Raw genomic sequence first — 15,004 nt, 5'->3', positions numbered from 1 at the left:
ATCTCAGCTTGCTAGCTTTTGCTAGAGACTGACTCAAGATACCCCCTACACTAATCCTGCCTTATTAACATAACAAAGACAAGCCATTCCCAAATGGGACTATAACCACAGGCCTAGAGGTTAGGAATTACAACATATATTTTTGGGGAACACAGCTTAATCCATAGTAAGGAGGGATGGGCAGAAAAAGGGACATCGGCTAGGAGCCAACGGCTTTATTTCATAGGCAGAGGGTGGTGGTCGGAGTCTGGATAGAGACAAACTAAGTGCAAAAAAGCAAATGGATATGAGATCGGTTTTAAACAGAATTGGCAAGTTGGTGCAAAAAATTATTTCTAAAATCAACATTTCATCAATTTTGGAAGCAGAAAATACCTGCCAATAAGGAATATGGCTATTCTAAAAATAAAAAAAAAAAAACCCACTGCTGTCGAGTCAACTTCGACTCATAGCGACCCTATAGGACAGAGTATAACTGCCCCGTAGAGTTTCCAAGGAGCACCTGGCAGATTTGAACTGCTGACCTTTCGGTTAACAGCTGTAGCACTTAACCACTATGCCACCAGTGTTTCAAAGTATGTTATTAAACAGAATTCATAGCCATGCATATATGAAATTTAGGAATAATTTTCGTTTAAACCCATGATCCATAGAGTTTTCATTGGCTAATTTTCAGAAGTAACATCACCAGGCCTTTCTTCCTAGTCTGTCTTAGTCTGGAAGCCCCACTGAAGCCTGCCCACGTGGCTGACCCTGTTGGTATTTGAAATATCGGTGGCATAGTTTCCAGCATTGTCGCAACACACAAGCCACCATATTACAACAGACTGACAGACGAGTGGTGGCACTGTAAACCGTAACTTCTGTTATTCTTTCCCCACTTTCTCCTCAGTGGAGGTTGTAGGGAGTGTGATAAGGAGCGGGAAGGAAGGCTGGCTGAGCGGGCTGCAAGACCAAAGATATCCCTGACAAAAGAGATCGGCTAAATTAGGTGAGTGTCATGGATTGAATTCTGTCCCCCCAGAATATCTGTCAACTTGGCTGGCCATGATTCCCAGTATTGTGTATTTATCCATCATTTTGTCATCTGATGTGATTTTTCTATGTATTGTAAATTCTCTGTCTATGATGTTGATGAGATGGGACTATTGGCAGCTGTGTTGATGAGGTAGAACTCAATCTACAGGATTTGGTTGTGTCTTGAGCCAATCTCTTTTGAGATATAAAAGACAGAAGTGAGCAGAGAGACACGGGGACCTCATATTACCAAGAAAGCAGCGCCAGGAGCAGAGCACATCCTTTGGAGCCAGGGTCCCTGTGCCTGAGAAGCTCCTAGACTAGGGAAAGATTGATGACAAGGACCTTCCTCCAGAGCAGACAGAGAGAGAAAGCCTTCCCCTGGAGCCGATGCCCTGAATTTGGACTTCTAGCCTACTAGACTGGGAGAGAATAAACTTCTGTTTGTTGAAGCCATCCACTTGTATTTCTGTTACAGCAGCACTAGATGACTAAGAGAGTGGGGTGGGGGAGCTGAGAGGGACAGAGTTGGGACCAGAAGGAAAAGGAAGGAGGGAGAAGGAGGAGTTACTTTCTGATAAAGGTAATGACTTTTGTTACTCAGTGCATTGAGTTGACTAAGGAAGGGTTCCACTCAAGTTCATTAATCCTCCTTTTAAGGAAAAAAAAATAAATTGAGGAGGCAGTTATAATTCCCAGGTCTAGTGCTGTCAACTCAGCCATCAGTGTTGGGAGGTGGAGGTGGGATGGGGACACCCCAATACTCACGGAGCTGGGCCTCTGAAAAATTGCACCACGCATACATTGGCTTGACCACGGCAAGAAGGTCTGTGGCTGCTGGTGGGGTGTGTAGAGGGCAGCGCCAGGACACCAGGTGACATTTTCCTGGGATCCTTTGTCAGACAGCTTTGGGAACAGAGGAGAAGTCTGGGCTGCTGGTGGGGTCTGTGGATGGAGCTGAGAATTGGAACTCTGGGTCTCGGGGATGTCAGGGGAAGATACCTCACAGGACAGTGGCCTTCAGCTGCCACAGCCAGTGGGCGATCCACAGGCCTTATCCTCTCAGAGGCTTTTGACAGAGCTGATTTCTCTCTCCCGCCTTAAACCGTTGCCTTCCAGGATACTGCACTTCCTTATGTTTCCTCCTACTTTCTTAGCTCTTGCTCCTTAGGCTCCTTGCTAGATTTGTCTCCTCTTCCAAATAGCTCAATGTTGGGCACCCCTGTGCTCTGTCTACATTCCCTCCCTTGGTGGGCTCACCTAGGCTGAAGTTGCAGATATAATTTCCCTATATGCTGACACCTCCCAGCTTTCTCTCTCCATGCCAGGCTTTTCTCTGGAGCTCCTGACTCCTCCATCCAGCTGCCCACGTGGAGAGGTCCCACTGCATCTCAACCTCCCATGTCCAGACTGAGCTTCTGGCCCCTTCTCCCGCCTCAGACCTGTTCCTCCTTCAGTCTCCGCTTCAAGGTAAATGGCACCATGGGTTGCTCAGAACAAAGCCCCTGGGGTTGTCCTGCCTCCTCTTTTTCCTTCCCATCCTGCATCAATCCATCCACAAATCTGGTCAGCACTAACTTAATAAACGAATCCTGACTCCCACGGGCACCCCTTGATCGCAGTTTCTGTTGTACGCCTGTTGTTGAGCTAGCCTCATACTCTCTTCTCGCTTCACCCCTTACCGGCTGTTTCCAGTCCAGAGATCTTTCGAAAGTGGAAATCAGATCTTGTCACTCCCCTGCTTATGCGGCCCAGCACGCATGGAACACAATCTTACCTGCCGACCAAATCCCTATTGTGTTATTGACCCTGCCTCTCAGACACCATCTCCTCCAACTCTCTATCGTTCGTTCCCACCTGGACACATTAATTAGCCTCCTTGCTGTTCCCTGGTTTTACCAACCTTGTTCTTGCCTCAGGGCCTTTGCACTTGCTGTTCCCCCATGCCTGGAATGACTTGCTTCCTCTCTTTGTTCAGATCACTTTTCCAAGTCACTTTGCTTAAGACGCCTTCCCTGATGGCCTTCTCTAAATGAACTACATTAGCTCCTCTGCCTAGACCTCTACACCAGTCATGCTCTAGCTCTCGCCCTGCTTTATTCTTCTTCCTTGAACTTAACCTCCACATTAACTTAGATTATGTTCAAAAGGGGAAAAAATGTGGAACAGAATTCCAATGAGGCTGGATGAAACCCTGAAACTATTGCCCTGAGATAATCTTTAAACCTTAATTCTTAAACCAGTAATATCCCCTGAAGTCTTCTTTAAGTCAAATAATAAAACCAAACCCATTGCTACTGAGTCAATTCTGACTCATAGTGACCCTACAGGACAGAGTAGAAACTGTCCCGTAGGGTTTCCAAGGCTGTAAATCTTTATGGGAGCAGGCTGTTACATCTTTCTCTCAGGGTGGGTTCCAACTGCCTGACCTTTCAGTTAGGAGCTGAGCTCTTAACCACTGCGCCTCCAGGGCTCCTTAACCAAACAATACTCTAGTAAAGAATGTTTGCCTTGAGCATTGAGCCCTTTTAAAGAGCTATCTATATGGGATCAAATTGACAATAGCAACTTGAAAGGTCAAATAGAAGTTTAGGGGGTACTGAGTTTGTGTTAGTGGGGGGAGGACAATTCAGAAAAGGATGGAGAGAATGGTTGCACAACTTGAAGAATGTAATCAAAGGCACTGAATTGTACATGTAGAAATTGTCAAATTGGTGTATGTTTTGCTGTGTACGTGTTCAACAGCAATGAAATAAATACTTAAAAAAAAAAAAAAAACCTTAGGTCGTGCACTTGTTTGCTTGTTTAGTGTCTCTTTCCCTCACTCGACTGCAAGCTGAATTGTGGGGACTTTGTCTTGTTCACTTTCATTTTCCCCAGTGCTCAGCACTACACCTGGCACACAGTTGGTACTCAATAAAAATTTGTCGTTTGACTGAATAAGTGAGCATCTCCAGAGGCTGGGCCGAGGGAATACGTTCATGGGAGCAGTGCACAGTGAATGTTTATAGAATGAATCAATATGAGGTTGTTCTATTTGCCTTTTTGACAGTCAGCTCCATGAGTCAGATCCATATCTCATGATGCTTTACTAGCTGTGTGACCTTGGGCAAGCTACTTAGCCACTCTGGGCTTCTGTTTCATCATTGTAGAATAAAAACAGTATACCTGTCATTGGGTTGTTGGGAGGAGTTAAGTGAGTTAATTTATGTAAAGCTCTTAGAACAGGGCCTGGAATAGAGTAATTGCTCATTAAACATTCGCTGCTGCTTTCACCCTGGTTTCACACATGGGAGGTGCTTCAAAAAGCTGTAAGGCAGGGGACTGAGCAGACTGTGAAGTACCTCAAGCTGAGTCCAGGGAAGCCTGTTCATATTGGCCTTTGCCTTCCCTGTCCTAGGAGCTAGGGAATGTCTGATAACACGCACTGCGTTGAAATTAGAAACCGCATCATGCCGTCAACTCCTGCTGAGCTTGTGGTAAGCTAAACCCCTTATTGCTCAACTAGGGATCCCTCATCCTGTATTTGTGGGTTTAACTTCATTTTTTGTGGTCTTTTCCTTTTTTTTAATGTTCTGGATTATGAAAGTAACATACGCCTGCTGTGGAAAGTTTACAATGAGCGTAAAATTACAAAGCACAGGAAAAAAAGTAAGTTACAAATCAGCATGAATGGTTTGAATCCATTTGCGTAAAACGTTTGTATATATTTATAAAGAGAGACAGACAGCGGTAGAGAGAGTGAGCGCAGGGGATGTTTGAAAAGAGGCTCACCGAAATGTTTCCGTGGCCTTTCCCTAGGTGGCTGTGTTCCCCGTGATTTTTACCTTCTCATTTATGCTCCTCCCTTGATACTGTGGGGATTAAAAAAAAAGAAGAAGAAGAAGAAGAAACATGCATTGTCTTTTTTCAAAAATAAAATTTTCCACTTAAACTATTTGAAAACGGAAGTCAGATAATTTAGCTCCCCTACTTAAAATCCTTTAAAGGCTCTTTATTCACTCAAGAAGTATTGATTGAGTGTGTACTAAGTGCCAGGCCCGGTTCTCCCTTCTCCTCCCTGCTTTATGATACTTCCACCACTATCGTGGAGCATTGTTCTTTACACACTTATGATCTTAATGTCTATATTTTTCTTGACTATACTAATACACAGAGTTCACTAGAATGTGAACTCTGTGAGGACCAAACCAAACAAAACCCATTGCCATCGAGTTGATCCCGACTCATAGCGACCCTATAGGACAGAGTAGAACTGCTCCATATGGTTTCCAAGGAGCGCCTGGTGGATTTGAACTGCCAGCCTTTTGGTTAGCAGCCATAGCTCTTAACCACTATGCCACCAGGGTTTCCTCTGTGAGGACAGAGGTCTGTAATATCTATCCCATTATAGAATGCCTGTCCTGTACATAGCCTTATTTCCAGGGCCTAGAACACTGCCTGGCACATAGTAGGCACCCAATAAATATTTGTTGAATGAATGAGTGAAAGCAAACAAAGAACTAAAAGAAAATCTTTCATAATCCTACCACCTTGAGATCATCGTTAGCATCTTAGTATATTTCCTTCCAAATATTTTTCTATATTATGTATGAATATAGTTGAAGACACGTTCCGCATCTTTCTTGTGCTGTTACTTATGCGATTAGGCTGGGGCGTGGCCTGTATCCAATATAGGTGGACTTTCTGGCAAAGCTTGTTGGCTCATGCTTGCTCCAGATCCTGTAGCTGGCTCCTGTTCATCTGAGCTCTGGTCGCTGGGACTTGAGCAGTTCTTCTTTGTCAAAAATGACTCTATGGCACCCAACAAGAACAACATTGTAAGCATTTCCTATGAGATTAATAAGAATTATTTTTCTTGACTATATACCAGTGGTTGTCAACCAGGGATGATTTGGTCCCCAGGAGGGCATTTGGCAACGTCTAGAGGAGATCGTGGTTGTCACAACATTTTGTGGAGGGGGTTGCTACTGGTTGCTATACATCCTACAACACATAGGACATCCCCACAAGAGAGAATTATCTTGCCCAAAATGTCAATAGTGCCAAGGTTGAGAAAATCTGCTGTCTAGTAGTTCATCACGAGGACCTATAAGACTTGGCTTATCCAGCTCCCTCTTGTTGGAAATGCCATCATTTCCAGTTTTTTACTAATACAAATAAGATTGTGATAATTTCAGACAAAAATCTCTACCTGCGTTTTGTATTATTTCCTTAAGATAAACTATGATGATTTATTTATTTTTTTAATTTTTATTGTGCTTTAAGTGAAAGTTTACAAATCAAGTCAGTCTCTCATATAAAAACTTATGCACACCTCACTATGTAACCCTAGCTGCTCTCCCTCTACTGAGACAGCACACTCCTTCTCTCCACCCTGTATTTCCATGTCCATTCAGCCAGCTTCTGTCCCCCTCTGCCTTCTCATCTCCCCTCCAGACAGGAGCTGCCCACATAATCTCGTGTGTCTACTTGATCCAAGAAGCTCACTCCTCACCAGTATCATTTTCTATCTTACAGTCCAGTCCAATCCCTGTCTGAAGAGTTGGCTTTGGGAATGGTTCCTGTCTTGGGCTAACAGAAGGTCTGGGGACCATGACCTCTGGGGTCCTTCTAGTCTCAGTCAGACCATTAAGTCTGATCTTTTTACGAGAATTTGAGGTCTGCATCCCACTGTTCTCCTGCTCCTTCAGGGGTTCTCTGTCATGTTCTCTGTCAGGGCAGCCGTTGGTTGTAGCCAGGCACCATCTAGTTCTTCTGGTCTCAGGCTGATGTAGTCTCTGGTTTATGTGGCCCTTTCCATCTCTTGGGCTCATAATTACCTTGTGTCTTTGGTGTTCTTCATTCTCCTTTGCTCCAGGTGGGTTGAGACCAATTGTACATCTTAGAATGATGCTTGCTAGCGTTTAAGATCCCAGACACCACTCTCCAAAGTTTTCTTAATAGATTTTATTATGCCAATTGAGCTGGGTGTCCCCTGAAACCATGGTCCCCAAACCCCTGCCCCTGCTACTCTGGCCGTTGTAATGATTTATTTTTAAGGGACTTAAATGAAGGACAACATTGACCTTGCTGAACTTCATCTTGTCAATTTTAAATGTAAAGTCCAGACCCTCTGAGTGTTCTGTTCTCTGCCACAACTGCAGTCTCCCCCAGCTGTGAGTCATGTCAAGAACAATATCCACACCTTCACAGCCAAGGTGCTTCCTGTGGCTTGGACTGCCCCAGTGGTGCTTCACCTGTCCAAGATTTGAATCTTCATTTAAGAAAAGCTTGGTTAACCATGATCTATAAATAATGTCTGCCATGGGAACCGAAGGGAAGGATGGAAGCAAGGATGCAATGCATTTGCCATCTCTGACTTTCACCAGCAAAGCCTCTGTTGTTTGTGACAGCTTGGACACCTCTTTGGGAATTGCTTTTGAGGTTTATAGCACCTTCCTTCAAAAAAGAACATCATTTAAATGGGGAGTGGTGCTATGCCTACAAATACGACCTATGCAAGACAGAATATTCAACAAATATTTACTGAGCTCCTACTATGTAGCAGGCACTGTTCTAGGCACAGAGATGAAACAAGACAAAGACAGCCTCTGCTCTCCAAGAACTTACATTCTGGAGGGGATACAGTCATATAAGCAAATTCTATAAAATATAATATCAGGAAATGATTAGTGCTTGAAAGAAAAATATAGCAGGGACAGGAGACAGAGAATGGTGGGGTGGGGAGTGCTGTTTTAGATAGGATAGTCAGAGATGGTCTCTCAGGAGGGACAATTTTAAAGTGATCTGAATTAAGAGAGAGAATGAGCCTTGGGAATATCTGAGGGAATAGCAAGTGCAAAGGCCCTGAGGCAGGAGTGTGTTCGGCAAGTGTGAGGAGCAGTAAAGAGACTGATGTGAACAGAGTAAGAGGGAGAGCCTAGGAGGTGAGGTTAGAGTGATAGGTGGTAACCAGATTGCATAGGGCCATATAGGCCATGGGAGGACTTGGGATTTTGCTCTATTAGAGGGTTCCAGCAGGGTGGGAAAGAGATCTGACGTCCATTTTAAAAGAACCCTCTGGCTGCTATATAGAAGAGGGACCACAGGAAGGAAAAAGTGGAAACAGGGAGGTCAGGGATGGGCTGTCATAATAATGCGGGTGAGAGAATGCTGGCTTGGATGGGGGTGGGGGCGGGTAGTGGTACAGATGGTTAGAAGTGGCCAGACTTCAGATATATTTTGAAGGTAGAGTTGATGGGGTTTGCTGACAGATTGCAAGTTGGGGAGTGTTCTGATTGACTGCTTTCTACACCAAGGATTCCTGTCCCAGGGTTATAGAGATGGCCAAACATCCAAAACCTGACACTGGACAGACGCAATCAGCAACAGTTTATTAGTCACATATACTCACATCTGGGGGAGTAGAACACCACACCCCATGCAGGGCACTCCAAGGTTGGACTCGAGAACAGAGTGAAAAAGCAGGGGCTGTGGGAGGCAGATTTTGTAGTAATGAGAGGGTGGGGTGACCCTTGGTTTCTGCAGGAGGATGTGATCGATTTGTTTGAATAATTCTGTGGGCTAGCAGGGAACTGAAGCCCACTACTCAGGGATAAACAGGTACTCTGCCCAATCCCCATGATAAGGATGGTCATTTGGTTGGGGGCCCTTATCTGCGGTAGCTGAGTGGGTAGGAGGGCTTGTTCTTAGGTTATTTGAGGCCTTCCCAATTTTATCAGATGCCAAGGCAGCACATAATATTGAATCTTAGTTTTAGGACTTATAATACAGGGATGGGTGTGAGAAAGAGGAGTTGAGAATGACTAACAATTGGGAGGTGAGAGGGAGGTCACAGATCTGAGAGATCTGTGCCGGGGTCACAACACCCTCACATGTGATGTAATCCCAAGAGAGCCAGCCAACACCCTGGCCATTTGCAAATTTCCACATGCTCTTATATTTGTGGACATATAGATTCTTGCTACTCAAAGTGTGGATGGGCAAAGCTTAGCATCAGCCTCACCTGGGAGCTGATTAGAAACGCAGACCCTTAGGGCCCACCCTGACCTGCTGAATCAGATTCTGCATTTTAACAAGATCCCAGGTGACTGGCGTTTTCCTTCAGGTTTAAGAAGCATTGATGTAGGCCACACATCTGGTTGGTTAAAACTCTCTCAGACCACAGTCAGGAAAGATTCTCCAATTTGAGGATACTTATAATTAGATTGGGCCCACCTGGATAATCCAGGATGATCTCCACGTATCAACGTCCTTAACCTTAATCACGTCTGCAAAATCCTCTGCTGAAGGTGGAGTCTGGGAGTGGGTGAGCGATTAACTGCAACATAGGAGGTGGTGGAGTCCAACTTTGCAGTGTCCAGCTGATTAGGCAAGCATCAGCCCTAAGATCTGGACCGCCATGGCTGAATGCTGAGCAGCTGGCAGGTCAGGAGTACTCTAGGGTTCTTTTCCAACCTGGGGCCTTTTTTTACTTTTAATTCAGTGCCTTGGGACAGGGTCCCCAGCCCAGACCCATGGAGAAGTCACGCCTTCCAGCCAGAGGATTGTTAGGACAGGGGCCTGGCTGGCTCAGGCTCAGCCAGGGAGGCAGCTGGAGCCACCTCTCTTCTGCTGCCTCTTCTGAGATGGAGCATGGCACTCCCTAAGAAAGCTCAGACCCCTCTGTCCCCTGGCTCTCAGGAAAGCTGCTGTCTCCTTGGCCTTCATGCTCGGCTTGGCAGTATCAGCACAGTTGAGCTGGCCTGCATGATAGAGAATAAATTAACACTTCCATTAAAGAAAAAAAAAATGTCTGCTTTTATTATTTGGTGATGAAATGAAGTATGGGAAAATGTTTGCTTTGGTTACAGGCCTGGGAGGAGAGGATTGTGTGTGTGTTGGGCAGGGGAGGGGAAGGCATCCAGGAACATGAATGGCAATGGACAGGACAGGAAGAGCAGCTGTCAGGAGCTGCCCTCCAGCCAAGCAAGGAGAGGGGATGCCAGGAAAGGGGCATCTGGGCTGGAGGTCACAGGAGGTCTCCTGGTGTTTCTAGAGAGTTAACTAACGCCAGTCTGGGGTTGGACTGAGCTGGATTCCAGCCCCAGCTCACCCACTTGTCACTTGGAAAAAATCCCTGACCCTCTCTGGGCCTCAGTTTCCCCATCTGTTAATGAGGGGGTTGGAGGTAATGGCCTCTCTGGTTGTGACTGTCTAGGACCCACTGGGCTGCAGCAGAACAGAAGCTGTCTCTGATGTTTTTTTTCTGAACTATCACCAAATGCAACATGCTCGATATTTGGAGACAGAGTAATGTTCAACTGTAAATATTACAACTGCTAATGGTGCAATTTCACGTTACAAGCACCACCTGTCCTACCTCAGAGGCGGCTGGGGAGTATTTGACTATGTCAGGGCCGGCTTGCTAGGAACTCCTGGGGAGTGAGGAGGGGGCGATAAGAGTGGGGAGGAATGTAACTGGCATGGGTGGGCTGGAGAGGGCACTGGGGAAGGTGAGCAGCATGTGGGGGTGGGGTGGGGGCCACGGGGGAGAGGAACTGACTTCCGTTAAGGGCTGTACTTGCCGGGTCTGGTCCAAGGAGGGCTTTTAGCAGGTGTTTAGTGTTGGAATGATGGCAAAACCACGGCCGTGTGGATGGCCGGCATTAATGCCAGGGTCCAGGCCTAGGGCAATGATTCAGCTGCCAGGTGGTGAGGGCTGGACTCCCTCCTGAGTGGATGGAGCTTGGCACTGTGGTTTTAGGCTTGGGCTTCAGATCCAGAAGAAGCAGTTTCATATCCTGGCTGTGACTCTTACTGAGCTACCCTGAACAGCTGACTTCACTTCTCTGGGCACCATTTCTTCATCTGTGAAAGGGGAAAGTAACAGTCCCACCTCATAGAGCTGGGGTGAGGATCAGTAAGATGAGGTCCCAGGTGCCAGGTGTACTGGGGCACAGCTCATGACGTGGTGGGTATCATTTTCATTAGGATAGGAAGCCCACCCAACAGAGGGGACCTACATCTTCGCCCCATCCCTGGGCTGAGCCAAGGGAGTTTGGGAAGATCCTATCCCTGTGAGCTCCCATCATGCCTTGGGCCCAGGGACAAAGCTGTACATGTGGACTCTGTGTGTGCCTTAGGTAGTGGATCTAAGCTCCAGTGTATGTCAAATTCTTCTGGAGAGATATTAGCGATACAGCCTTCAGCCCCTGTCCCCCTAGTGTATGATTCAACAGGTCAGGGGTGGGCCCGGGAATTTGCACTGTTGACATATTCCTGGAGCTTCAGCTGACTGCTGAGAAGCCCAGCGGGGTGGCCACCTCTGCCTATGGTGACCCTGGTGCCTGCTGCCCCTCCGGCTGGGGGCCCTGCCAGGGAACCTGGCACACCCAAAGGAGATGGTAAGGAGCCGGATTAATTCAGGACAGCCCAGCCCAGCCTCCTCGGGGCTCCTCCACAGCTCCTTCCTGGCTCAGGCCAGGCACAAGAATGGGGCTGCTGGCAGCTTTCCTCTGATGGCGTGGAGGGCCAGGCCCCCGCTCTGCTCCCATAGACCCTGCCTTGTCCCCAAGGACTTATCTGTCTGCAGGGTGGAAACGCTTCCTCACCTCCTTGCCAGGTTCCAATCTGACCAGCCAATGACTCATAGGCCCGAGCAGAGCGCTTGGCACTTCCTAGGCAGGCAGTGTTTGCTGCATTCCCAGGCCCTTAGAGGAGACCATCAATGACAGGGTGTGACTGGGGACCACCCATCCACGAAATTATCTCCTTTGTGGATGCCTGGAATTCCACCATTAATACTTCATTCTTTTGGAGAATATTATTGCCTTATCTCAGTTCCACTTTTTAAATATAAGCCCCTTGGGATATATAACATACCTGAATACAGATGAGCATGTCAAAATATTTTCCTTCTCTGCAGGAGGGAAGCCAACTTCCCAAGCTCCAAGTTCAGCACTCTTCACACTCCCCAGCATTTTCAGTCATTCAACAAACAATACCAAGCCCCACTCTGTGTTGGGCCCTGTGCCTGGTACAGAAATGAGCGAGACATGGTCCTGTCTTCGAGGCACATAGTGTGTATGTGCGTGTGTTGGCTGTAATCTTTACTGAAGCAGATCACCAGGCCTTCTTCCATGGTGCCTTGGGTGGGTTCAAACTACCAGCTTTTGAGTTGGCAATTCAGTGCAAACCATTTGTGCCATTCAGCTGACCCCAAAACACATAGTAGGTCTTCCCTAAATGTTAGTGGAGTGAGTTACTCTCTGCATCCCAATGGCTGGCACACAGTAGGAGCTCACTAAATATTTGTGGAATGAATGAGGCTCTACATCTACAAAAATAAGGCAGTATAGCCTTGGGGGAGGGAGGGGCAAGCATGGATTCTGGTGTCAGACCGTCTGGGTTTGCCTCTGGCTCTGCCACCTATTGGCTAGGTGACCCTGGGCAAGTTTCTGAATCTTCCTCTGCCTCAGTCTCCTCATCAGTAAAATGGGAATGATAATGATCGTTATGAGGATCAACTGAGTTAATCTTTGCAAAGTACTTAGAACATTTCCTGGCACATAGTACACACGATGTAAGTGTTTGTTAAATAACTAAAACTCAACAAACATTATTGAATACACATGGAAGGTATTCGTAATGTTTGTTGGCTGGCCTAAGGCCTGCATATGGCAAGGATGACGCTTCACTGTTCTCTGTATCCTCAGAGGCTGGCGCAGCATAGACGTTGTAAATGTCGGTTGACTGGACCGAGCCTATCTGCCTGGACCAATCTTGGCTTTTCCAATTGGGAACCAAGCGCCTGAGAGTGCTAGAAGCCACAGCAGGGCTGGTGCCTTTTGGCACTCTGGATTCTTGGCTATGTGGTCATATATCCAGTTGCTGCTGGGTCCCCCCAGCGGAGCTGTTTTTCCTGCCTCTTTGGGTGTGTAGACAGAAACTGTCAATACTGAGCTGATCTTTTATGAGGCAAAGATGAATGTGCAGATGGTGAAATGTGATGTGGACACACGTGGGAACAACCTGGGCTTCTCTCAACTTCCCTGTGGTTCTGGGCATATGATTGGCATTTGGTAAATGTTATGGACTGAATTGTGTCCCCCCAAAATGTGTGTCAACTTGGCTAGGCCATGATTCCCAGCATTACGTGATTGAAGGACTCTATGGGCAAAATATTGAATGACACAGGAAGCATCAAAAGACGGTGGAACAGATACACGGAGTCACTGTACCAAAAAAGAATTGGTCGATGCTCAACCATTTCAGGAGGTAGCATATTATCAAGAACCCATGGTACTGAAGGAAGAAGTTCAAGGTTCACTGAAGGCATTGGTGAAAAACAAGACTCCAGGAATCGACAGAATACAAATTGAGATGTTTTAACAAACGGATGCGGTGTTGGAAGCACTCACTTGTCTATGCCAAGAAATTTGGAAGAGAGCTACCTGGCCAACAAGTAGAAGATATCCATATTTGTACCCTTTCAAAGAAAGGCGATCCAACAAAATGCAGAAATTATTGAACAATGTCATTAATGTCACACACAAGCAAAATTTTGCTGAAGGTAATTCAAAAGTGGTTGTAGCAGTACATCAACAAGGAACTGCCAGAAATTCAAGCCAGACTCAGAAGAGGACGTGGAATGAGGGATAGCATTGCTGATGTCGGATGCATCTTGGCTGACAGCAGAGAATGCCAGAAAGACGTTTACCTGTGTTTTATTGACTATGCAAAGGAATTCAACTGTGTGGGTCATAACAAATTTCAAAGAATGGGAATTCCAGAACACTTAATTTCAAAGAATGGAATGCAGAACCTGTGCATAGACCAAACCAAAGCCAAATCTGTTGCTTTCGAGTCGATTCTGACTCATAGCAACCCTATAGACCAAGAGGCAGTTATTTGAACAGAACAAGAAGGTACTGCGTGGTTTAAAATCAGGAAAGGTATGCATCAGTGTGTATCCTCTCACCATACTTATTCAACCTGTATGCTGAGCAGATAACCCAAGAAGCTGGACTATATGAAGAAGAACAGGGCATGAAGATTGGAGGAAGACTCATTAACAACCTGTGATATGCAGATGACACAACCTTGCTTGATGAAAGTGAAGAGGACTTGAAGCACTTACTGATGAAGATCAAAGACTATGGTCTTCAGTACGGATTACACCTCAACATAAAGAAAACAAAAATCCTCACAACTGGACCAATAAGCAGAATCACGATAAATGGAGGAAAGACTGAAGATGTAAAGGATTTCATTTACTTGGATCCACAATCCATGCCCACGGAAGCAGCAGTCAGGAAATCAAATGATGTATTGCATTGGGCAAATCTGCTGCAAAAGACCTCTTTTAGGTGTTGAAAAGCAAAGATGTCACTTTGAGCACTAAGATGCACCTGACCCAAGCCATGGTATTTTCTTTTTTTTAAATAATTTTTGTTGTGCTTTAAGTGGAGGTTTACAAATCAAGTCAGTCTCTCACACAAAAACCCATGTACACCTTGCTACACACTCCCAATTACTCTCCCCCTAATGAAATAGGCCGCTCTTTCCCTCCACTCTGTCTTTTCATGTCCATTTCACCAGCTTCTAACCCCCTGCACCCTCTCATCTCGCCTCCAGGCAGGAGATGCCAACATAGTCTCAAGTGTCCGCCTGATCCAAGAAGCTCACTCCTCACCAGCATCCCTCTCCAACCCATTGTCCAGTCCAATCTATGTCTGAAGAGTTGGCTTCGGAAATGGTTCCTGTCCTGGGACAACAGAAGGTCTGGGGACCATGACCACCGGGTTCCTTCCAGTCTCACTCAGACCATTAAGTCTGGTCTTATGAGAATTTGGGGTCTGCATCCCACTGCTCTCCTGCTGCAGAGTTCCCTGTTGTGTTCCCTGTCAGGGCAGTCATCGGTTGTAGCTGGGCACCATCTAGTTATTCTGGGCTCAGGATGATGTAGTCTCTGGTTCATGCTGCCCTTTCTGTCTCTTGGTCT

General features: G+C 46.3%; 1 long non-coding RNA gene across 4 annotated transcripts in view; it reads left to right on the top strand.

Moving 5' to 3' along the window:
- The window catches only part of LOC126072689 (uncharacterized), a 98,352-nt gene that overhangs the window by 76,362 nt on the left and 6,986 nt on the right, over positions 1-15,004 (top strand). For 3 of the 4 annotated variants that reach the window (XR_007516555.1, XR_007516554.1, XR_007516557.1), the window contains 2 exons: positions 893-991; positions 2,346-2,566. This is a non-coding gene — a long non-coding RNA (uncharacterized LOC126072689). Of the gene's footprint in view, positions 1-892; positions 992-2,345; positions 2,567-15,004 lie in introns of those variants that run through there. The other variant, XR_007516556.1, reaches the window with a different exon arrangement.

The sequence above is a fragment of the Elephas maximus genome, chromosome 3, assembly GCF_024166365.1.
Source record: "Elephas maximus indicus isolate mEleMax1 chromosome 3, mEleMax1 primary haplotype, whole genome shotgun sequence".
Lineage (NCBI taxonomy): Eukaryota > Metazoa > Chordata > Mammalia > Proboscidea > Elephantidae > Elephas > Elephas maximus.
Note: the sequence above shows the minus strand (reverse complement) of the source record. Positions and strands in the feature narration are given on the sequence as shown.